Genomic DNA, 26,672 nt, shown 5'->3' on the forward strand with positions numbered 1-26,672 from the left:
ATTTTGATATAGTCTCAGTTTATTTTTGCTTTTGTTTCCCTAGCCTCAGGAGAAATATCTAGAAAAAGTGTTGCTACAATGTCAGAGGAGATAATTTAAGTCTTAAAAGATAAGGATCTCTGATACCACCATTTGTATTCAATATAGAATAGAATAGAGATCTTACCAGAGATCCTAGCCAGCCAAATGAGATGGGGGGGGCGGGGAGGGAGAGAAGATGATCATTAAAGAAAAGGTGTATGGGATTCGAAAAGAAGAAAAAACACTGTCATTATTGGCAAATTGATGTAATTGTCTATGTAGAAAATTCCAGAATTCTACAGCTCAATTCCTAGAATTAGAGAGTTTAGCAAAGTTTTTGGATACAAAACCATTATAGGTAAGCCAATTATGTTTCTATAGATCAGCAACAACATAAAACCAGAGAATATAATTTAGAAACATTTTATTCTGAAAAATTAACATCGTATGTGGCTACACTGTATTTTTTCAAAACTAAGAAATTGATATTGGTGCAATAATGTTAACTATGTTTTAATTCAGATTTTCCCAGTTTTTCTACTGATACCCTTTTTCTGTTTCAGAACCAAATTTGGGTAGCTGTATCCCCATAGTTTACACCAATTTACAGCTATTCTTTGCTCTTCACTTTTCAGAGCCCTGACACTTTTGATGAGTAGTGGTGAAGTCTTTGGTAGAATGGATCTCATGATTTTATCATATCATACAACATAAAGCTATTGGTAATGTTAACCTTGACCACTTGATTAAGGTGGTGTTACTGTCAGGTTTCTCCACAGTGAGGTTACTATAGTAAATGTAATTTTAAAACTACACAATTTACAATATAAAATGAAATACAGAACACAATATAAATAACACTGAATAAATCTAACAAATAATGTCTATGACCTTTTTTGAGAAAGTTATGAACTTCTATTGAATACTATGATCCAATTAAATGGAGAGAAATGCTATACTAATATATTGGGAGACTAAATGCTGCAAAGGTATTAATTCTCTTAATGCACTTAAAATCAAATTCCTAATAGGCTTGGGGGTTTTAAAATATTATTACTACTGCTACTATTATTATTATTGATAATTATTGTTGTTATTTTGGTAATGCCTAACATGATAATTCTGGATTTATATGGAAGAGGAGTGGTCCAACAGACACATGAAAAGATGCTCAACATTGCTCATCATCAGAAAAATACAAATTAAAACCACAATGAGTTGGCACCTCACACCTGTCAGAATGGCTAAAATCAGAAACTCAAGAATCAACAGGTGTTGGCAAGGATGTGAAGATAAAGGTGCCCTTGTGTACTATCAGTGGGAATGCAAACTGGTGCAGCCACTGTGGAAAACAGTGTGGAAGTTTGTCAAAAAGTTAAAAATAGAACTACCCTACAATCCAATAATTGCATCACTACTGGGTATTTACCCAAAAAATGCCAAAGCACTAATTCAAAAGAGTATATGCACACATATGTTTTTTGTAGCATTATCTGCAATAACTGGATTATGGAAGCATTCAATAGATGAATGGATAAAGAGGATGCCAGATATATATATATATATATATATATATATATATATATATATATATATATATATATAAAATATTCCACTGTGGAATATTATTCAGCCATAATAAAGTATGAAATCTTGCCATTTGCAACAACATGGATGAAGCTAGAGAGTATAATGCTAAGTGAAATAAGTCAGAGAAAGACAAATACCATGTGATTTCACTCATATATAGAATTTAAGAAACAAAACAAATAAACAAAGGAAAAGAAAGAGAGAGAGAGAGAGAGATAAAGCAAGAAACAAATTCTTAGCTATAGAGAACAAACTGTTGATTACCAGAGGGGTGATGGATGGTGGTAGGTGATAGGTGATGGATATTAAGGAGAGCCAATTGTTGTGATAAATGGAATTGCTGAATCACTATATTGTGCAACTGAAACTAATACTGTGCTAACTATACTGGAATTAAAACAAAAACTTAATAAAAAATGAAAAAGAAAAGATAATGTCATGTGATTATGTTCAAAGATATTAAAAAAAGACATTAGAAGAATTCTATAGAAAATTATATTTTAAAAAGTCTATCAATAAAGTATTGATGTAAATTTTTTTTAAATGATGGTCCAAAAATTACAGACACTCCTGGAGAATGAAGTGTTTTTCCTGCCTTATGTAATGATTTAATATAAAACTAATAATTAATCCAGTGTAAGGATATATATGTTGGTCAGTGGGAAGAACAGAAAATTCAGAAACAGATCCACCTATATATAGAACTTAGATTTATGACAAAATTGGTATTGTAGATCATTGGGGAGAGAGATGGGTAGATTTTTCAGTGTATGGTGCTGAGGCAAGAGGTTGCTCAGATGAAAGAGAATAGTATTGGATTCCTACCTCACATCATACACAAAATGGGAAATGGTTAAACTATAACCTATAAATTAATTATAAGTAAATCTAATTTATAAAATTAGAACTCAGGAACAAAGTTAAAGAAAAAAACAAAACTACCAAAGAAATGAAAACATAATTGGAAAGAGTGTAAGAAAAAAGAGATGGTACAGAAAAATAGATCCTAGAGATTAGAAATAAGAGAAGTGAGGGGTACCTCGGTGGCTTGGTTGGTTAGGTGTCCAACTCTTGATCTCAGCTCAGGTCTTAATCTCAGGGTCAAGCCCTGTGCTCGGCTCCACACTCAATGTGGAGCCTACTTAAAAAAAAAAAAAGAAAAGTAGAAATGAGAGGTGAACCAAGTCAAATACATATTTAAAGCAGGATGTAACATCTTTAGTTTTAAAATATTAATGTTTACAATATATCAGAACTGCATCATTTAATTAACTTTTCTCATCCTGCTTAGTTGCCAGAAATCATAAAATGATCTATAAACCATATAATGATCTATCTACTGGCAACTCAATTGCTCAATCACTTGTAGAAAGCGAAGTGTTAGAAACCACCTGACTTGCAGAGGGATTTATTATTACTTTGTCAGTTTAAGGAAGTTTATCAAAAATGGTTAATTAAGATTTCTCAAATGACTATTAAAACTTAGTATTCTTTTATTTAGAGGCACCTTGTTTAACCCAAAATACTTAGAAAAGGCTGTTTAATTTTAATACATATTTTCCAATATACAGTGTGTTTTTAGAGTAATTTTTGTCTTAACATATGTCTGAAATGTATTATCAGAACCTCGCAGCTATAAATGTAGATCACTCAATTTAAGGAAAATGGTTGTCATTTAATCTAATTGACAAAGCTTGTCTTCAGTTTCAAGTTTATCTTTCAAATCAGACTTCCTCTCGGGGTAAACGTCCAACTTGATTTTTCAGCTCAAATAAGTATGTTAATATATGTCTCCATGACAACCATCACACAGCTGAATTCTAATTCTAATATAGATAAATAGATATGGCACAGAGCCTTACTATGCGTTGCCTAGAGACAGTTAGATACTGCTGCCTTCAATATTTCTTTGCTTTGTGTTCACTAAAGTCTTCCAAAGTTGAGATGGTTCTTTTACAATAATAAGGGTATGAAAGATATAAGGTCCTTAAGTAAAAATTCCCTCATTACTGCTTCAAATCTACTATATATCTAAACTTATACTAACAGGCCCACATAGTCCATTTCTTAATAAAATTGATATTATTTCTATGCATATATGATGGGGGAAGAACATATCATTATTGTACGACTTTGATTAAAGGGAGGATGTACAGGTTTGACATTCTGGAGAGTTTTTATATTCCAGGGAAATGCACTAGTTAGGATTAGTGAGTGCTATGCATTTCTTTTGTTAAAGTGGGAAAAGTGATTGTGAATGAAGGGAAGAAGAAATGAGAAAGAGGCAGGCTTGATACCTTAGCTACAGGTACATTTGCAGAAAGATCAGTAGTAGAAAAGATGGACGTTGAGGATCTGGAATTTGATTGCTTTAAAACTATCTGTGCCCACATATCTCTTGAAAAGTCTTCGTGTAGCCCCAATGTACTTCAATTTGTAGATCACTGATACAGAAGACAGAGCAGATCCATCATATGTATAATTGCAGACAAAATAACCAAGCTAATGCAGTAAAACTAATGCTTAGAGATTAAACTTTTCTAAAATAAAAGACACCTAGAATCTGAAGATTAATTGGGCATACTGTGTGATTGGGTTTTTATAGTAAAGTTGCTGGACTTCAGAAGTCAAGAAAGATTTTTTAGGGGAGCCAGGCAAATAGGTTGAGTTATTTATAAGGAAGAAAGTTATATTGGCTAAAGATTTCACTTAGTGCAAGATTTCATACAGTAGAGTATACTTAAAAGATTTTCAAAAAAAGAATAGGTTAGAAAGAACTGCTCTATTTCTCAGGCCTTTGGTTTTTCCAAGAACTAGAAAGAGTCACAACTTTTCAGCAATCTCATCATTGATAGGATCCAAGACAAGATGTTTAAGAAAATCAACCACATAAATATACTTGTTTCACTGCCAGTTTGGCTTCTTAAACGTAAGGATGAACCAATAAGTTTTCAAGGTAACCAGTCTCAAAGGTTAGTTTATGATGAAGTAGAATCTTGGGCATCAACTTTGCTGATAACTCTGCTATCAGTACAGTTATCAGAAATCTTCCCCAGAAACATTTACTTTTTTTCTAAGCAAAACAAATCAAATCCATAAGAGACCTTATATATTTAAGTTATAAAAAGCCTGAATATATTTGGGGTGGTGAGAAAATAAAAAAAAATATATCACCTCTGTCAGTTTAGAAGAAAGCTATGTAGTTCATGAGCTGTGATAAAAAAAAAAAAAAAAAAAAAAAAAAAAGTTTCCTACCTTTCTTTTTGAAAAACCATCTGAAGGAGTATGTTATATATTTTTTTTCAGTTGTAAAGAGGTTCAGTGTTAAAACAAGATTTCTATTGCCTAAATACTCTGGTATTGCTATTCTTGACCTCTATGGGTGACAGCAACAGATGAGAAAAGTGGAAGTCTGAAGTGAATTTATTTGCAAGAGAGCTAACAGTGACCTTTGCTCCTCGTACTTCAGCCAGAGAGTTGGATATACAGGCCATGAATTGAGTTCTTCAGTTTGATTGCCTGAGGCTGCCAACTATTATTCACAGAGCAGATGGACCTGCTAAGTAGATGATGAAGCTTTATTAATTTTGCTTCTCCCAGAAAAAGAAAAAAGGGTGGTATAGCAACTTCTTGAGAAGGAAGTGCCTATGAAGCACATAAAAATCCAGAATACTTAAGGATATCCAGAAGAGAAACAAACAAACAAAAAACAATTTATAGCTGGAGTCATTTATAGCTCAAGATCAACATTAGAAGAATGAGCTCAAAGGTATTAGTATATATGTTGAATGATGAAGAAGCATTTGATTTGAGTAAGTTACCTTTACCCAAATATGTGATATCTTTTGGTCTTGCTGTAACACCATGGATAAGATTTCTTCAGAAAATGTAGAAAGAGCTGATTACAAACCTATTAATGAACCTAGCTAGGGCTCTGTCTCTTACCAACGACTAAGTAGAATTTAGAGTTTATTTCCATCCTTCAGGCAGGTAGGAAGAGACAGAAGCAGAGGAAGAGTTCAGGCTGGCCAGTGTTAGTAATAATAAAGAAAGGGAAGAAGAGGAGGAAAAGAGGCAGATGAGGGGGAAACTGGAAGAAAAAGTGGTAAAAACAAAAAGGCCTCCTAATACTGATGAGGTATAGTCTGCTCTTAATACTGAAGTGGCACAGAAAATCAAGGAAATCACAGAAACAATGAAAACAGTTTGAGTAAGAAAATAATGTTAACTAATGAAGGGAAGTTGGCTCACCTGTGGCCACCAATGTAGAAATGTGAAAGATACCAGGGAAGAGGATCATGTGAAAGGTACTAACCTTAATAAAGCAAAAGAAAGACTTCAGGAAGAGGACAAATTTGACTAAGAGTGTATGAGGGAAGTTAAGGAAAAGCATATGGAGAAAAGACTTAAAGAAGGGAAGCCAAGAACATGACAGAGTGAGAGGACCCTGCGCTTATTACTGTTCTACGTTTACAACTAGATATCATCCACATCCAAGGCAGTAAACCAGGGAGTGATCCAAAGACTGGAGGAACAAACTCCACAACTAAATATAGAGAAGAAGCTGCACCTGAAAGATTAGGAAGGTTAGAAGGATGGAGGGAGGCTTCCTGCAAGAGGGAGGGAGCTGCATGTATGGACAAGGCAGAGAAACGAGCCCTTGCAACAGGGAGCTCACAGGAAAGATTAATCCTCGTAGCATTTGGCTTTAAAAACCAAAGAGGCTGAGTTTTGGGAGTTTGTAAAACCAATGGGACTTGGAGCCTGGAGCTTTAAAAGCTAGTGGCACAGAAGTAAGCCAAGAGAACACATGAGAGCTAGGTCTCTGCCCTTAAGGAGACGGCAGCCTATATGGACAGGCAATATAAAAACAGCAGTTTACACAAAACCAGGGGCAAACAGGAGACAGATCTGTTTATACTGATTTCAGAGCATGTTGGGAACTTCTCTGGAAACAAGGGAGCTGGCAGGTGCCATTTTCCTCTCCATCCCTCAGCATAAACACAGAGCCATCTGTGGGAGGCAACACTCACTGCACAGACACTAGCTACCTAACCTGCTAGAAGTGGGCCATACCCATGAGTTCTTCTGAGGACTCCCGACTCCAAGCCTTGGCCCAGTGTTCAGGGCAAATTTTGTTACAGCCCTGCACACACCCCAGGCAGCCACAGTATGCACAGCTACTGGCACAAACTGTACCCAGCTGCTGCAGTATCGAGCCTTGCACCCCCAGCCGCCCTGGTGCACAGATGATGCAGTGAAAGCAGTTCTGAGAGGGAAGTGTATACCAATATAGTCCTACCTGAAGAAGCAAGAAAAAATCTCAAATAACCTAATCTTAGACATATAGGAGCTAGAAGTAGAATAACAAAACCTAAAACCAGCAGAAGAAAGATTAAATTAGATAAAATAAATAGATAAAGATTAGAGCAGAAATAAATAATATAGAAACTAAAAAAAAAAAAAAAAAAAAACCACCAGTAGAATGGATCAGTGAAACCAGGAGCTGGTTCTTTGGAAAAAAAAAAAAAAAAAAAAGTCAATAAAATTGAATAAACCTCTAACCAGTCTTATCAAGAGAAGAAGAGAAAGGACTCAAATAAAAACACCAATGAGAGAGGAGAAATAACAACCAATACCACAGAAATATAATTAAGAGAATATTATGAAAAACCATATGCCAACAAATTGGACAACCTAGAAGAAATTAATACATTCCTAGAAACATAAACTACCAAAACTGAACCAGGAAGAAATACAAAATTTGAACAGACTGGTAACCACAAAGAAATTGAATCAGTAATCAAAAAACTCCCAACAAACAAAAGTCCAGGACCAAATAGCTTCACAGGTGAATTCTACCAAACATTTAAAGAGGAGTTAATACCTGTTCTTCTCAAGCTATTCCAAAAACTAAAAAAAGGAAGGAAAACTTACAAATTCATTCTGTTGGCCAGCATTATCCTACTACCAAAACTGGATAAAGATAACACTAAAAAAGAGAACCATGAACGTAGATATAAAAATCCTCAATGAGATACTAGCAAACTGAATGCAACAATACATTTTAAAAAGTCAGGGGATCCCTGGGTGGCTCAATGGTTTAACACCTGCCTTTAGCCCAGAGTGTGATCCTGGAGTCCTGGGATCGAGTCCCTCATCGGACTCCTTGCATGGAACCTGTGTCTCTGCCTTTCTCTGTCTCTGTCTCTCTGTGTCTCTCATGAATAAATAAAATCTTTATAAAAAAAAAAGTCAATCACGATGATCAAATGGGATTTATTCCTGGTTGTAAGCGTAGTTCAATATTCACAAATCAATCAATGTGATAGACCACATCAATAAGAAAAAGGATAAGAACCATATGATCATTTCAAAAGATGCAGTAAAAGCTTTGACAAAGTGCAACATCCATTCATGTAAAAACCCCCAACAAAGTGGGTTTAGAGGGAACATATTTCAACATAATAAAGATTATATATGAAAAACCCATGGCTAACATCATCCTCAGTGGGGAAAAACTTAGAGCTTTTCCCCAAAGATCAGGAAAAAACAAGGATGGCTACTGTCACCACTTTTATCCAACACAGTACTGGAAGTCCTAGCCACAGCAGTCAGACAGCAGAAGAAATAAAAAGCATCCAGACTGGTAAAGAAGTCAAACTTTCACTATTTGCAGATGACATGGTAGTATATGTGGAAATCCCAAAATATTAAAAAAAAAAAAAACCCTGCTAGAACTGATACACAAATTCATTAAAACTACATGATGCAAAGCCATTGTACAGAAATCTTGCATTGCTATACACCAGTAATGAAGGAGCAGAAAGAGAAATTAAGAGAACAATCCCGTTTATGATTTCACCCAAAATAATAAGATATCTAGGAATAAACCTAACCAGAAAGGTGAAAGCACTGTACCCTGAAAACTATAAAACTTTGATGAAAGAAATTGAAGATGACACAAAGAACTAGACATGGAATGTTAAAATGTCTGTATTACCCAAAGCGATCTACATATTTAATGCAGTCCCTATTAAAATACCAACTACATTTTTCACAGAGCTGGAACAAACATTACTAAAATTTGTTTGGAACCACAAAAGACCCCAAATAACCAAAGAAATCTTGAAAAAGAAAAGCAAAGTTGGAGGCATCATAATTCCAGACTTTAAGTTATATTACCAAGCTGTAAAAATCAAAACAGTAAGATACTAGTCAAAAATAGACACCTACATCAATAGAACAGAAGAGAAAACTCACAAATAAACCCACAACTGTATGGTCAATCAATCTTCAACAAAGCAGGAAAGAATATCTAGTGGGAAAAGGACAGTCTCCTTAACAAATGGTGTTGAGAAAACACCATAGCTATATGCAAAAAGAAAGAAACAGGACCACTTTCTCACAAAAATAAATTAAAAATGGATTGAAGATGTAAATATGAAACCTGAAACCATAAAAAACTTAGATGAGAAGACAGGCAGTAACTTCTTTGACATTGGCCACATAGCAGTTTTTTTCTAGATATGTCTCCTGAGGCTAGGGAAACTGAAACCAAATATAGACTGTTGGGACTACATCAAAATAAAAAGCTGTGCACATTGAAGGGAACAATCACCAAAAGTAAAAGGCAACCTACAGAATGGGAGAAGATCTTTGCAAATGACATGTTCAATAAAGGGTTAGTATCTGAAACATGATAAAGAACTAATGCAGCTTAACACCCAAAAACAAATAATCCAATTAAAAATGGACAGGAGACATGAACAGAAAGATACATGAAAAGATGTTTATCATCACTCACTTGCATTGCATCAGGGAAACACAAATCAAAACTACACTGAGATATGACCTCAAACCAGTCAGAATGGCTAAAATCAACAACACAAGAAACAGCAGGTGTTGGCAAAAGTGTGAAGAAAAGGGAGCCCTTGTATACTGTTGATAGAAATGCAAACTAGTGTGCCACTGTGGAAAACAGTATGGAGGTTTGTCAAAAAGTAAAAAAATAGAACTACCTACAATCCAGTAACTGCACTAGTAGGTATTTACCCAAAGAATACAAAAACACTAATTCTAAGGGGTACACGTACCTGTATTTTATAGCAGCATTGTTTATAAGAGCCAAATTACAGAAGCAGCCCAAGTGTCCGCTGATAGATGAATGGATAAAGAAAATGTGTAGAGTATATGCACAATGGCATATTATTCAGCCATCAAAGAGAATGAAATCTTGCCATTTGCAACAACATGGATGGAGCTAGAGAGTACAATGCTAAGCAAAACAAGTCAGAGAAGGGCATTTACCATATAATTTTACTCATGTGGAATTTAAGAAACAAAACAAATGAACATAGGAGAAAAAAGAGGGGGATGGGTACCTGGGTGGCTCAGTTGGTTAAGTGTCCAATTTATGGTTTGGCTCAGGTCATGATCTCAGGCTCATGAGATCAAGCCCCACATCAGTCTCCTTGTTCAGCGTGTAGTCTGCTTGAGATTCTCTCCCTCTCTCTCTGCCCCTCCCACTCGTGCTCTCTCTCCATCTCTCAAATAAATAAATCTTTAAAGGAGAGAGAGAGAGAAACCAAGAAACAGACTCTTAATTGTAGGGAAAAAACTGATGGTTACTGGCAGGGAGGAGAGTGGGGGATGGGTTAAGTAGGCACTTGTCATGATGACCAGTAGGTGATGTATAAAATTGTTGAATCACTATGTTGTCCACCTGAAACTAATATAACACTATATTAACTAACTAGATTTAAAATTTTTAAAATAAAATTGAACACCAATAAAAAATAAATAAATAAATAAATAGATAAATAGATAAATAAATAAATAGATAAGTAAAATTTAAAAAATAAAAGGAAAGCCAAGACAGATACCTATTAGAGTTGGTGTGGTGATGATGAGGAATTTGATCCATTCATTCTCAGATTCTGATAATAAAGATGCTGAAGAATCAGTGAAGATATGGAAAATGAAATTAGAGATGCCAGGAAGAAGCAGAGAATGGGGAAAAGGAGAAATAATGAATTAGAAAAAGTAAAACAAACAAGTTGCAATAGAAAGAAGGCCAAATGGGAAACCTAAGAGCCTTTGGATACAGGCCTGTCTTTAGCAGAGACCAAAGAGCTATGTTATATATGCTCAAAACTCAAAGGTAAATACTTCTTGCTTTACTCTCTTTGAAACCCTTTGTCATGATTATATGGCCAGAAGTCAAGAGTTGGCTTTGGAATAGCTAACAAAGAGTCCATGCTTGAAGGATCTAGATTCTAGACAACTATAGACCAAAGTCATCATACACCTAACCCCTTTCTTAACCCATCATAGAATATACTTCAAGTGAGAGTGGATTAAAAAAATGTCCTGATCCTATTTCCAGCATGTATGCTCTTGGACTATATCCATGTCTTTATTTTACTTCCAAGTTGTAGAGTTCTTGTCCCATTTTTAGAAATTATTTTCTTACTATACAGAATGTACTATGTACTATTAGACAAAATTGCTCAGAATTTGATGTATTTAATATTTAAAAGAGAGTATATGATGGAGTGGCCTTAATAAATAATGAGTATTTTTTAATTGAGACTATCAATAATAATCTTATTTCCCATTTTTAATAAAATTAAAGTATTTAAGAATATATTAAAACATCTGTAAAATATTTATGTTGGAAACAATAAAACATTCTGAAATGTTTCAAAATTCTTCATTTTGTATAAGTGAAGAGAGATGACATGTTCATGGATCAGAAGACTCAATTAGAGGACAGCTATCTCCAAATTGATCTATAGATTGAACATAATCCTTACCATATTCACACAGGCTTATTAAATAACATTGACAAGGGAATTCTACAAATTATGTGGAAATGTAAAAGATTGAGAATTTCCAAAACAATAATAAAATCATAGCTGGAGGCCTTGACTTCATAATGTAACCATACACTACAATAACCAAAACAGTGTTGTGTTGCTATAAGGACCAACAGTTATTTGGTCATTTGATTTCAAAGATTCAAAGCAACCCAAGTTTTTCAATAACCAGTGCTGGAACAACTGGATATCTATATGGGAAAAAAAATCTCAATTCCTACGTCCCAACAAGCACAGAAATTAATTTGAGATGGATTATATTACTAAATGTAAAAGCTACAACTGTAAGGTTTTGGGGCAAAAAAAACAAAAAACAAAACGAGACTATCTTCATGACTTTGGAAGGGTCAGGTAAAACTACTCAGCATAAAATATAACCTGTAACAACATGGATGAATCTCATTATGCTAACTGAAAGAAGTTTTCTACAAAAGAATACATACAGTACAATACTACATTTTTATGAAGTTCTAGTACAAGCAACTTTTATAAGGGAAAGGATAGAATGTTTTTGTCAAGGATATGGAGCAGGAATTGACTGGGAAGGATTACAATGGAACTTTCTTTGTGATAGTAATGGTTTGAGTTACAAGGTACATGCATTTGTAAAAACTCATGGAATGGTACACTTAAGATTGATGCATTTTATGTAAATTTTACTTCAAATGAAAGAAAAAAGAGCTTTAAAAACATTACAAGGAGATACTATTTTATATCCACCAGATAGTTAAAAAGTATTGGAAGGAAGGAAGTATCCCGACCTTTCTCACCCTTGCTAGTGGTAATGTAAATTGGATCAACCATATAAAGCAGTCATTATCTAATAACTAGTGCATATACCAACCAAACAATTCCACATTGAGGGATAGAAACTCTTAAAATGTACGTAAGAGAAATGTATATGACAATATTCCAGAAAACTGAAAAGAACCGAGATATCTATCAACAGGAGAAGGCATAAATTGCGCTATATTCAAACATACCATCATGGATGAATCTTATGAACCTATGAGAATATGCCCAGTGTGATTTCAACCAATATAATTTCATCCAAAATCTTGAAAAATTACATACTATGTTGATCCCCAATCAACATTTCTTATAAAGGAAAGCAAAGAAAGCTTTCAGTGTATGGGAAGAAGACATGGCAAGGAGGATTGGAATTGGAATGGAAAAACCCATTAGGCAACTTCAAAGTTACTAGTAAGGTTTTATTCCCTAAAGTCGCTAGTGGGAAGAGTGTTTATTACTTTTCTTTATAACTTACACATGTTAAAATGTGCTTTGATATGTATTTTAAATATTTGATAATTTCATGAGAAACAAAATGTACATTTTAGAATTTAAGAATTGTTCATTAGCAACAATATGATAGGCAAAATTTAAGAAGTTAGCCATTTATTCAAATGTTTACCAAATGCATGCACACAGCCTGATAGAGATGTGACATTAGTTAACTCCTTATTTGGAGGCTACCACTTTGGTAGCTGTATCTTAAAAATGAATTTAAAAACCACTGAGATCTAAAATGATGACAATCTTATATAGGCCCGGCTTTGATCTCACTCCCCTAATGCTACTCCAGCAGACTTCTGAAGGCATACTATTATGAACTGGAATGTCAATTGAATTGATCATTGACCAGTCATAAAGATACCTTATCATCAGGTCATGGAGAAGGTATCCCATAATTTATTTTCTTAAAACCTAACTGTGATAAAAATTCTCAGGATGCTGTGGCTAACATGTAGATTTTACTGTTCTTTTGTTGAATCTTTAACATTTTTGAGGTATTTGTAGATTTTTCATTTCAACATTTCCTGCAAAATCCGTGAGTATTTTTCATTAAATCAACTTGCCAGAAAATAAAGGTTGAACTCTGTAGCTCTAATGTGGTCCTGAATTTGTAGCTTAAAATTAAAAGGGCTTACCCCAACCCTTTACTCTTTATAAGTATTCAAATATTCCTTTAGATGCCAAATAATAAATTCATAGTGCTACATATCCAGCAAGATGACAGTCTGGTTGCCTATATGAAGTACTTAAATATACCCAATTGCAATTCCAAAGCCTTATTGCTTCATTTATCACAGGAAGTGCCAGAGTTCTGAAATATTTTGTAAGAAAAGCTACTCTACTTGCATGAATTCTCATAGGAATGACCAAGAATATTATGCCAATTCAATCCTAAGTCCTGAAGTTAGGTTTCTAAATGACTTTTAATAGTATGATTTATTTTCTATCTTAAACTTTATAAGGCACAAAACAAAATCCTACCCTTTCATATTGCTTTTTATTTTTAAAGCATCTGAGTGATGATAAAAATCTAAGCTTAAGACCTGCCAGATGATTTATGATATTTCATTTATTTTTCAAAGGATTGGGGTGTCACCAGTAAGCCTATTAGAATTGTAGGTTTAAAGTTCTTCAATTTTAAAAAAGACCAGCTGCATAAACAAGCATGTTAGCTTTGTAATTTAATTCTATGTGATTTTTTTTAATACTTCAAAGTACCAAAGGAGGCAGTTCCTCTTAGGTCATAAATACTTGTTTATGTCATTATGATCTCAAACTTTCAAGTACATTTCTAGATCTACTTTTTAAAATATTAATATGTTTTTATTGCGTTCTTTACAACCTCAAGGCATTTCTCCCTTTGTCCACCTAAATCTGCCTTTCTTCATGGGCTGACACCAACTAAAGTGGAATGTAGATTAATTGGAGGAAGATTACTTTAAAAAACTGGATTCTGGAGTCAGAGACAATTTAATAACCATATTTGTATATGTACTATGAACACCTTGAAGCTATTTTTAAATTTTTTTTATTTTATTTTTTTAAGATTTTATTTATTCATGAGAGACACAGGGGAGTGGGGGAGAGAGAGAGAGAGGCAGAGACACAGGCAGAGGGAGAAGCAGGCTCTATGCAGGGAGCCCAATGTGGGACTCGATCCCAGGACTCCAGGATCACGCCCTGGGCCAAAGGCAGGCGCTAAACCGCTGAGCCATCCAAGGATTCCCCCCTATTTTAAAAAAATTTTTAACTTTATTATTTTTAAAGTTTTATTTATTTATTCATGAGAGACACGGAGAGAGAGAGAGAGAGGCAGAGACAGGCAGAGGGAGAAGCAGGCTCCTTGCAAGGAGTCCAATGCAGGACTTGGTCCTAGGACCCCAGGATCACACCCTGAGCCAAAGGCAGACACTCAACCACTGAGCCACCCAGGTATCCCCTTGAAGCTGTTTTTTAATTAAACTTTTAAGTTTGGGATAATTGTAAATTCACATGTAGTTATAAGAAATAATAGGCACCCAATGTAATCTTTATGCATTTTCCCCAAAATGGTAACATATAGAATACCATCCATATGATACACTGATACAATTCAGGTCTTATTCAGATTTCCCTAGTTTTATTTGAACTTATTTGCATATGTAAACATTTAGTTTCTGTGAATTTGTTATCACACGTGTAGCTTTTTTCACCACAGTTTATCACCAAACAGTTCTATCACAAGGATTCTTCCTGTTGCCCCATGCTCACCTACCCCATTTTCCCATCTCTAACCCCTGGCAACCTCTAATTTGTTCTCTATTTCTACAATTTTTTCATTTCACTAATGTTATATAAATGGAATCTTAGAGTATATAATCTTCTGTGATTGACTTTGTTATTTAGTATAGTTCCCTTGATATGCATCCCAGTAATTGCATGTATCAGTAGTTTGTTTTTTTATTGTTGAGTGGTATTTTGTCAAAATCTACTTTGATTTTTGGCATTCACATACATACACATAAAATAATAAGAGGTAACTAAAATATCTGTTCAAAACTTTTTAAAAATGTTACATTAACCTATTATTTAAAGTTTTAGGTAAGCTTTTAATGTCCTTTTAGTCATTTAGATTGGATTCGTCTATGTCTTGTCATATCAAGACTAGATGAATTGTTAACTATATACTGAAGATATATTTCCAGTAGGAAAAAGAAAGATATTCTGTTTCCTACAAATAAGTCATTTTAATAAAAAGTGGCAAGGTTGAAGAAAATACATGTACATATACACATATAGGAAATCCTGTCATTTGTGGCCACAAATGGATGGATAGATCTGAAGAGCATTGCTAAGTGAAATAAGCCAGAGAGAGAAAGATAAATGGGGAATCTAAGAAAAAAATTTGAACTCACAGGCAAAATTGAGAGTAGAAAAGTGGCTGCCAGGGGCTGGGGTGTCTGGAAAATAGGGAGAGGTTGGTAAAAGGATATAAACTTTCAGTTGTAAGATGGATAAGATCTGAGGATCTAATGTATGACATGGTGACTATGGTGTATCATTCTGAAATTTGCTGAGAGAATAAAGCTTAAATGTTCTCACATAAAAGAGGGGGGGTTACAGTATGAGGTCATGAGTGTTGACTGACTTGAGGAGGGGATTCTTTCACAATGTATATATGTGTCAATCATTAATTACCTTGTATACTTTAAATGTCTTGTGATTTTATTTGTCAGTTATACCTCAGAACTGAAAAAAACAATATTTGGGGTGATTTAAATTCTTTCATTGAAAGAATCTTCTAGTGATCCATATTATCATATATTTTATTTATCCTGCAAGACCTTTTTTTTCACCAGCAAGACTTCCAACTAGCGTAAGAGCAGAACTTGTATATATCTAAGCAAGCTGTTCATTGTGTATACCCCACAGATACTCACTAAATAAATGGTGGAAAAATGCTATAATGATACTGTGGGACACACTTTATTTGATCAGAGATTTTTAATAAAATTGTATACATTTTTGCAAACTTTTACTAAATAGATAAATGTTCTTATTTGAAATAACAGTGACTCCTACTTCTTTGACCTCCCAAGAGAATTACTTCCTCTTACCCAGTTAAACTTTATTTAATGTAGCTGAGAAGTATGAATCATAATTGATGTATTATATTTATTCTTAGTTCAGATTTTTTAAATTATGAACATTTCTATTTACTGGAGCCATGTTCCTCTACTCTATTTTTTTTTTGTAGTAATTCCCCTGGATGTTTTTAATTCTAGAATATATGAAATTTTAGTCTTGATTTTTGTTAGGAGAAAGACACTGAATATAATAGCTTCAGTTTTAACTCTATCAATTTAAAATTGGCTTAAGAAAAACAATGTTTATCCAAAAATTCCTTAAGAGATACTTTAAAATTATATATATATATATTTTTTTTATTCAGTTAGAGAATTTTGATATACTTTTGAAGTCTGATTTTTCTGTTACCAAATAAAGATAAAGATGGCAATGATTTAGTAGCAGTTCATGGATAGTAAGTGTGAGGTGCTGAGTATTTAATAAAAGATAATCAGAATCAAAAGTTAAGCATGTCTTTAGGATTTGTAACTTTATATAATTCAATAGTCATTATTTAAATTATATCTATGTGCATATACTTTGAAAAATCTTAGTACTTTACTGAAGTGGTAAGCTTTCATATTGTACAATAGAATAAGGCAAATATCTTCATGGATTTTGCTTAAGATCCCAATACTCTTTGTTTTTTTTTTCAATAGATGTGGATGTGGCCTTCATGATATACAAATACTGCTTTGTGTTTTTCTCCTAAGTTTGAAAATTCAATTATCTTTCCTGAGAATTTGAAGAAAGTCAACAAGTTTTATTTTCTAGACATTTTGAGACATCACATAATAAAAACATTATATAATTTGTGCACATTGATGTAGTTGTCACAGTTTTCCTAGACCTACCTCAAAAGGCCTATTTAAAAATAATGCATAGGACTTCCCAGAGTATCTTATCAATTTCATAAATTAAGTTTCTTAATCATAAAATTTATTTTGGCTAAATCAAATAATAGGATCTTTATTTTAGAAAGTGCTTAGGCAAACTAGTGTTTGAAATAACATTTTAACATTTCATTGTGCACTCGATAGTAATTTTTTATTATCAGGGTGTTTTACAATCCTTTATTTGCACCCAGGAGATAGATATAAAATTAATTAGGAAACCTAGAACAGCTACATTTTTTTCCTACTTTGCTGTCCTTAGAAGTTTTTTTTTTTTTTTTTTTTAGAACAGATGTATTTTAAGAGCAGATCCAAACTGAGAACTTTATTTTGCATACTTCTTACCATTAGGGTAATATGAAATGGAGTAATGTACACTTAAAAAGATGAGCCCCCTCTTAGATACATCAGAACATCTTGGGTTCCATTCCAACACTGTGAATTAACTAGACCTAAGAGACATGTATATAACACTCTACTCAACAAGAGCAGAATATACATTCTTTTCAATGTATATGGATTATTCTCCAGAATAGGCTATAGGCTATTAGGCTATAAAACATAGCTATATGTCCATTAAGCTATAAAACAAGCCTCAATGAATGTAAAAAGTATAAAAATCATACAAAGTATGTTCTCTGACCACAATAGAATACAATTAGAAATAAGTAACAGAAGGATATGTGGGAAACACACAAATATGTGGAAATTAAGCAACACATTCCTAAATAGTCAGTGGGTCAAGGAAGAAATCACAAGGGCAATTAGAAAATACCTTGATATAAATTAATCTAAAATACAGCATATCAAAATTTATAGGATACAGCTCAAGAAAACAGTGTTTAGAGAGAAATGTAGAGCTATAAATGTCTGTGTTTTTAAAAAAAGATCACAAATCAGTAACTGAACCTTTCACTTTAAGAACCTAGAAAAAGAAGAGCAAACCAAAGCAAACAGAAAAAAAAAAAAAAAGGTTTAAGCATAAATTTAAGAACTAGAGAATAAAAAAATAGAGAAAATCAATGAAAGCAAAGATTGGTTCTTTGAAAGATTAATAAAACTGACAAACCTTTAGACTGACCAAGAAAAAAGAGAGAACATTCAAGTTACTAAGATCAGCAATGAAAGAGGGTACATTACTACTGATCTTACAGAAAAAAAAAGGATTATAAAGGGACACTAGAAATAATCATATGCTAAAATATTATTAGGTGGCTTAGATGAAATGGACAAATTCCTAAAAGACAAAAGCTACCAAAACTAACTCAAGAAATAGAAACTCTGAACTGACAAGTGATTGAATTATAATTAAAAAGTTCCCACAGAGGAAAAAAAAACCTAAACCCAGTGGCTTCACCTGTGAATTCTATCAAATTTATAAAGAAAAATTAATACCAATGCTTTACAAAGTCTTCTAAAAATTAGAAGAGGAGAAAATACTTCCCAATTAATTAGTATACCCTGATACCAAAATGAGATGAAGACTACACAGGAAAACTACAGACCAATATTCCTTATGAATATGATGGAAAAATTGTCAACAAAATACTAGCAAGCCAAATCTAGTAACATATACAGAAGATTATAAACAAAGGCCAAGTGGAATGATTTTATCAGAAATGCAAGATTGGCTCAACATAAGAAAAGCAATGCAATACATTAATAAAAAGAAAAAGAAAAGCCATGTGATCATTGTTTAATAGATACAAAAAAACCTTTGACAAAATCTGTTCCTTTTATGATGAAAACAATGTAGAAATAGGTGGGAATTACAAAAACTTCACAGCTTATGTCCAGAAAAACATAAGGGTGTGTTCTCTTGCCATTTCTGTTAAGGACTTTAGGCAAAGGTAAGGGGGAAAAAATACCCATATTGGAAAAGAAGTAAAACTTTCTGTATTTGCAGGTGGCATGATCTTATATTTGGAAAACCTTAAGAAACCAACTGAAAAAACTTAGAGTTAATAAACAAGTTTAGCAAGGCTAAAAGATACATGATCAGTCTAAAAATCAATTGTATTTATGTACACTAGTGATGAACAATGCAAAAGTGAAATTAAGAAAACAGTTACATTTATAATAGCACTAAAAAGAATAAATACTTAGCGATAAGTTTAACAAAAGAAATGCAAGACTTACACACTAAAGCTTAAAAACGTTGAAAAGTAAAAGCAAATATATTGAAAGGTATCTTATGGTTTTTTAATTGAAGTATAGTTACATACAGTATTATATGGATTCAGTTGTACAACGTAGTGATTCGACAATTATATACATTATGAAATGCTCCCCACCATAAGTATAGTTACCATCTATCACCATAAAACTTATTATAGTATTATCGATCGTATTGCATATGCTGTACTTTTCATCCCCATGACTTACTTATTTTATAACTGGAGGTTTGTATCTCTTAATCCTCTTGAATTGGGAGGCTTAACATTGTTAAGATGGCAATACACTCAAATTGATCAACAGATTCAATGCTCTCTGTAAAAATCCCAGTTGCCATTTTTTATAGAAGTTGACATACTGATCCTAAAATTCATATGGAAATGCCAGGGACTCATAATAGCCAAACCAATCTTAAAAAAAAAAAAAAAATAGAAGAAGACTCACACTTCTCAATTCCAAAACTTACTATAAAAATGCAATAAACATGATAGGGTGGTACCGACAAAAAGGATAAACATATAGATTAGTGGAATAGAATTGAGAGTCTAAAATAAACCCTCACATCTATAGTAAATTGATTTTTCACAAGAGTGTGAAGATATTTTACTGGGGAAAAGAATAGTCTTATCAACCAATGGAACTGGAGGAAGTGGGTATCCACATGAGAGAGAATGCAAGAGGACCCATACCTCACACTAGCTCAAAAATTGACTCAAAATGGATCAAAGATCTAAATGTAAGAACTAAAACTGAAACTATAAAACTGAAAGGAAAACAGAGTTTGCAATCTTTATGACCTTGGAGTAGGTGATCGTTTCTTAGTTTAAGATGAAAAGCATGAACAATACAAGAAAAGTAGGTAAATTTAAAATGAAAAGTTTCATGCTTTAATGGACACCATCAAGAAAGCGAAGAGGCATCTCACAGAATGGGATATTTGCTAAGGGACCTGTACTGAGAATATATAAAGTACTCTTACAACTCAATAGCAAAAAGAAACTCCAATTTTGAAGTGAGTATCTACAAAAAAAGGTATACAAATTGCAGGGAGCAACTAACTAGTTGTTCAACATCATAGTCTTTAGAGAATGGCCACAATGATATACCACCTCATAGCCATTAGGATGGCTATAACTTAAAAAATGGACAGAGATTCAGTATGAATATATGGAAGTTGGAAACTCATATATTACAGATGGGAAGGTAAATGGACAGCTGCTTTGGAAAAGTTCTGGCTATTCCTCAAAAGATTAAGCACAGAGTTACCCTATGACCTAACCTATACCTGTATGGAATATACCCATTGCGTTCCTAAGTATATATCGAAGAGAATTGAATATCTCTACACAAAAACTTGTGCACAAATGTTCATAGCAGCATTATTCATAGTGGCTAAAAAGTGGAAACAATATATTCATACAATGGCATATTATTTGGCAACAAAAAGGAGTGAAAGTACTGGTACATTCTGTAACATTGACGAACCTTGTAAACATTATGCCCAGTGAAAAAAGTCAGACACGAAAAGGCCCACGTAATTCATGATTCCACTTATATGAAATTTTCAGAACAGGTGAATCTGTGGAGACAGAAAATAGACTAATGATTTCCAGGACAAGCAGGTAGGGTGATTGCTAATGGGTATGGTGTTTCTCTTTAGGGTGATGGTATATTCTGGAATTAGGTGGTGTGATAGTTGTGTGTGTGTATAAAATATATATATATATATATATATATATATGTTTTATGTATTTTTATATTATATATTTTATATTTATATTTTATACACAAAAAATATATATAATACATATATATACTGTGAATATACTATATTCGTGAATATATTATGAAACACAAAATAGTACACTTTAAAAGGGTGAATTTTATCACAAATACAAATAAATAAATATGAACTGAGATCCTCCCAAATACTCTGATATTGTGCCAAATGTTTAGGGTACCAGATGAACTGAAAGGGATATGACCACTGCCTTCTGGAGCTTCTTGTGTATTGAGGATACTAGGCATTACCTAAGTAAAATTACAATTGTGGTACATGCTTTGAGAGAGAAGGTACAGTGTTCACTGAGGTTATTAACAGGAGTATCTGAGCCAAATTAGGTCAGAAAATTCTCCTAAGGAGTTGATACTGCCTTGAGATCTGAAGGATGAGTCCATGTTATCAAGAAGAAAAGCAGCATTACTGGGAAGGGAACCAGCATGTGTAAAGGCTCTGCTGACAGAGCCATGCTGTGTTCAGGAAACTGAAGGATGGCTTGTGTGGCTGGGACACAGAAGGTGATGGTGAAGAGTGTAGGATGAAACTTTGGAGCAGGCAGAGACTAGACTGCAAACCTCATGGACATGCTGTGGTGTCTAATGGTTTTCATTATGGGATGGTTCATTCTAATTTATGCTTTGAAAACATGACTGTGGCCATGTTGGTTGGAGAAGGAGCAGGAGAGGAATACTACTTAATAGAGTAGTTTGTGGTCTCTGCAGGGAATGACACAGCAACTAGCACCAGGGAGTTAGCAGTGGAAATGAGAAGATATGGATGTATCCAAGGGCTTTATAAGAGATAAAACTGACACAACTGGGTGAAAACCTAGATCTGGGAAGTGAGGGAGATGTTGGACTTTTCCCCATGACTAGCTTGGAGGGCCATTGCTAAGCCAGAGAGATTCCTTCAGTATGTATTTTGTTATGAACAACTTCCAAGTACCATGAATGGATTTTTTTTTCTCTCAAGAAATAGCTCTTTCTTACCAAGGCAGTCACATAATATAGAACTGTGCAATTTACTGATAGCAAATATTTGGGGAAAGTTAAAAAAATTTTTGAGAGAATTAGACAAATAATTTTTGTATATTTGCCAGCTGAGTCTCTCTCTGGGAGTCTCTTTGTCCTAGTATACATCCTCAGTGTCTTATTTTAATATAGTTGGCCTTGCTGTTGATCCCCAATGCTGTAGAGATCATCTGTCATTTGGGTTTCTTCAGTTTGATATAAGTAATGGAAATAAATTCTGAAATAATTTTTTGGCAAGTAGGTACCTTCCAATGAGGAATAATTGGAATGAATTCAGTTTTAGCAATTCTTATTTCCTTGGCCAGCCAAAGTCTTAAAATGTCAAGTTCTTCAAAGATATTTTTATTCTGCAGTTATGTGGAGTGGTAGTGTTTTATTACAATTTCTAAAAGCCACTTTGGCAGTTTAAGCCTACACTGAAATAAATTTTAGTCTGTACCCTAAAATTGTTTTTCAAATGACCCTTGAAGAATTAGCTATTGGGCATCCACTCAGATTTGAAATGTCAGCACACAGAACCAACTGAAAAGTTAAAGACCTGGCAAAGAAAAGAGATCATATAAATACTTGTGATTTAAGTTATGTTATACTGTAACAGTTACAAGGAAGGCATCTCCCTTTTTATTAGTATTTTACTGCTAATGTACAAGTAATAAGAGAAACATTATAACTCTATAAAGGCCATTGTTTACAGCAAAGCTTGAGACAAATTTAAATTAGGAGAATCAAGAGTCATTTAGAGAAAATTGCAACGACCTGTCTTTTGCAATCCTCTTCTGGGGCATTCTCACCAACATCTGTTCTCATCAGCTGGTATACACACAGGAGGGAGGCAGGGATCATTGCTAATTTTTCCCTGAGAACACTGAAGCTTTAACCCATTTGAATCAAGTTTCCATTTGCTATCAATATAGGCTCAACCTTAGGATTAGCTCTTTACTTAACAGCATTAACTATATTATATTATTTTCTACACACACTTATCTCATTGTGCATTTTAATTTCTGAAAATCATCATTTTTCATATGTGCTCATTCCACTATGCATTTTAATTTCTGAAAAATGTCATTTGCAATGGGAACTTTAAGAAAAGAATGGGGACATTTTTGAGGTTGGAGCATTTGTAATTAAGAGCAGAACCCAATGCCTGTCTTGAAACTTTAGCTTCACTATTTACCAGCTGTATGAGCTTTGATAAATTACTTAACTTCTCTGTGCCTAGTCCCTCATTTATAAAATGGTGATCATAAAATATCTATCCCAAGACTGTGATGAGAAATAAATTAGAACACATTTAAAATGTTTAGAACACTATTTAGGGGCACCTATGTGGATCAGTCATTTAAGCATCTGACTCTTGATTTTTTTCTGAGGTCATGATCTCAGCAGAGTCCTGGGTTGAGCCCCCACTCAACCCCCCGCCCCCTAGTAAGACTCTGTGATCAGTGGGGAGTCCGCTTGGATTTTCTCTCTGCCCTTCTCATTGTTCATGTTCTCTCTGTCTCTCTCTCTCTCTCAAATAAATAAGTAAATATTTTAAAAATGTTTAGAACACTATTTGGAACATAGTAAGCTCAAAGTAAATGTTGGCTGTCATCACCATGGTTATACCAATAAAATAGCTAACTACCACCTGAAAATTAAGATGTTATTATTCAATTATGGTGGTTGTTTTTGTTGATTTTGTTTGTTGTTAGGGCTTTTTTTTTTTTTTTTTTTTTGGAGGAGGAGGAGGAGTCAGGACCATGTCACATGGCTAGCAAGTGGAAGTTTCTTAAAGAGTTGGTTTAGGTCCGGAGTCAGTAGTCTATGGCTTATAGGCCAAATTGGGCCAGTTTTTGTATGGTTTGCAAACTTAGGATAATTTTTACATTTCTAAATTATTGAAAAAAAATCAAAGGAATATAATGCTTTGTGACACATGAAAATTATATAAAGTTCAAGTTTCAGTATCCATAAATTAAAAAAAGTTTTATTGGTACATAGCCACATTTATTCATTTATATTGTCTATGGCTGCTTTCAAAAGCAGGAAGGATTAGTTGTAACAGAGCCCATAGGGCCCACAAGACTGAAAATATTAACTATATAGCCTTTAGAGAAAAAATTTTCTAATGGCTGGCTTGTGGGGTTGTTAATTGATTTGATGAATGAACTCCTACCTTTTATACTGTCCTACTTTGACAAAAAATGTAAGCTTGCATAAGAAAGCATATGACTTTAATTAGTTATCCTTGTGGCCAGAGAAGTTATGTTTTGTTTTGTTTTGTTTTGATTCAGAAAAAGTGTAACCTTCCACTTCAGTTAAAATTCTGCTGAAAGTGGAAAGTTCGTGAGTAGACCTAATTCAACTATAGTAGATTACATAAATTTGGACATGCCAAAAAACATACATATTCAGTAAAGAGTATTAAGATTTGGATTTCTCTCAAGAATTGTCACAGTGGAAGTCTGGCTGTGTGTGTGTGTGTGTGTGTGTGTGTGTGTGTGTGTCTATGTTTAAGGACATTCTCCATCTCATAATTCTTTCTGAAAGATTCTTGAAATAAAATGAATTCCAAGAGAATCTGCTAATAAGGCAAAGTTTTCAGTGATAACATACGTTAAGACTATAGTATTATATAATCCCATTTCAGAAGTTACTTGTGGTTATTTTTTCAAGGCTTTGGCTTTGTGACTCAGAGCCTAATATTTCTAAGATAGCCAAATTCTGGAGGCTTCTGGCAATTGTGCTTAGAGAACATATGCTTTGATTTTCTCAGACTGGTGGTTTAGGCAAATATCTTTTTCTTCTTTCCTTATACTATTTTTAACTATGATATGGATCTTTTTTTTATTGGTTACATAATCTTTGTTTAGGATCTGTGTTGCCCTTGAATATCTGTAAATCTTACAACTCCTGTTATTTAGGTTTACATCTTCCGAAGTCTGTTCATCAAATACTTGTGGAAGACTTCTCCCCCTCCAATGTCCTGGGTCTAATGGGAACAAGACAAACCTGGACCCTGCCCTGAAGAGTTTTGAGATTTTCCTGAAAGATAGACATTAGTTCAATATAAGTATGATCAGTGTTGGAAATTTAAATCATCCATTGGGAAATAGACCAATTGAACTTAAACTGTGGAAGAAGAGAATATTCTTTATAGGAATTTTTTTCAGTTTTATGTTGATTTTGAAAATCCATCCTTAACTAAATGTCTACTACTAAGCTGAAATCATTTTGAGCTGAACAAAAGTATTAAAACAAGAATTTTAAGAAATTACATCTGATGTTGCTCTTATTGATGTAGGCACAATCTACTAACTTCTGTTCATTGTAAATATTAGATGGTTGATTGGTGAGCCTTGTGCATTTGATCTTGACAAAAAATTATTTATTGATAATGGTGACTGTGAATTTAGAATGAGGAAAATACATAAAGACTATCATTTTTTAAAAGATTTTATTTGTTTATTCATGAGAGACACAGAGAGAGAGAGAGAGAGACAGAGAGAGAGAGAGGCAGAGACACAGAGGGAGAAGCAGGCTCCATGCAAGGAGCCTGACATGGGACTCGATCCCTAGTCTCCAAGATCACGCCCTGGGCTGCAGGCAGTGCTAAACTGCTGAGCCACCCAGGCTGCCAGAAAGACTATCATTTAGTTTGTTAATTTACTACTTGAAAATCAAAATATCAGGGTACCTGGTGGCTCCATCAAATGGGTGTCCACTCTCTTGGGTCATGAATTCAGAGTCCTGTATCACAGGATTGAGCCCCATTGACTCCACTCAGCATGGAGTCTACTTGAAATTCTCTCTCCCTCTCTGTCTGCCCCTCCTGTGTGCCCACATGCACACATATTCTCTCTCTCTCTCTAAAATAAATAAATCTTTAAAAAAAAAAAAAAGAAAATCAAAATGTCCATTTGTCTTTCTTAAACAGATACGTGTTTTTAAAGTGGAACCTAGGGTGTCTTCCTCTCTTTTAGGATAGTTGCTTATTGTTTTTAGTATTAAAAAAGATGGTAATGTGGTTTTCTGTGCACTGTATATGTGCATGCATAAACACAGGCACACACGCACACAATGTACAAAGAAGAAAGGAAAGTTCTACAAACCCAAAGTCCCAGAGGCAATGACTGTTGACAATTTGATGTTTCTGTAGCAACACACCTTTTCTTTTTAAGACAAGTGGGATCAGAGTATACCCACTGTTCGACAATTTGCTTCACTTAAGATTATTTCATGGACATTTTTCCCTGCTAGTGTTTATTAAGAACCACCTGTCTCTCTAGATCTGTTCATGCTTTTCATTGTTCTTATTGTTGATAATGTTGTCTTAAGTAGTATAACCATAAGGTGAAATATGCATAAGATTTACCAACGAGCACACAATGGCAAATCATTCTCTCTCCCAAGT

At 33.8% G+C, this 26,672-nt stretch overlaps 1 protein-coding gene and 1 long non-coding RNA gene across 21 annotated transcripts in view; one reads left to right on the top strand and one right to left on the bottom strand.

Moving 5' to 3' along the window:
* ZNF438 (zinc finger protein 438) overlaps positions 1–26,672 on the top strand; it is a 403,052-nt gene that overhangs the window by 326,533 nt on the left and 49,847 nt on the right. The window lies entirely within an intron of this gene.
* The window catches only part of LOC144313718 (uncharacterized), a 75,599-nt gene that overhangs the window by 34,727 nt on the left and 14,200 nt on the right, over positions 1–26,672 (bottom strand). For 4 of the 5 annotated variants that reach the window (XR_013379346.1, XR_013379343.1, XR_013379345.1 and 1 more), the window contains 3 exons: positions 20,948–21,041; positions 3,909–4,055; positions 2,651–2,752 (listed from right to left, as the gene is read on the bottom strand). This is a non-coding gene — a long non-coding RNA (uncharacterized LOC144313718). The remainder of the gene's footprint in view (positions 1–2,650; positions 2,753–3,908; positions 4,056–20,947; positions 21,042–26,672) is intronic. The other variant, XR_013379344.1, reaches the window with a different exon arrangement.

This window comes from Canis aureus, chromosome 5, assembly GCF_053574225.1.
Source record: "Canis aureus isolate CA01 chromosome 5, VMU_Caureus_v.1.0, whole genome shotgun sequence".
Lineage (NCBI taxonomy): Eukaryota > Metazoa > Chordata > Mammalia > Carnivora > Canidae > Canis > Canis aureus.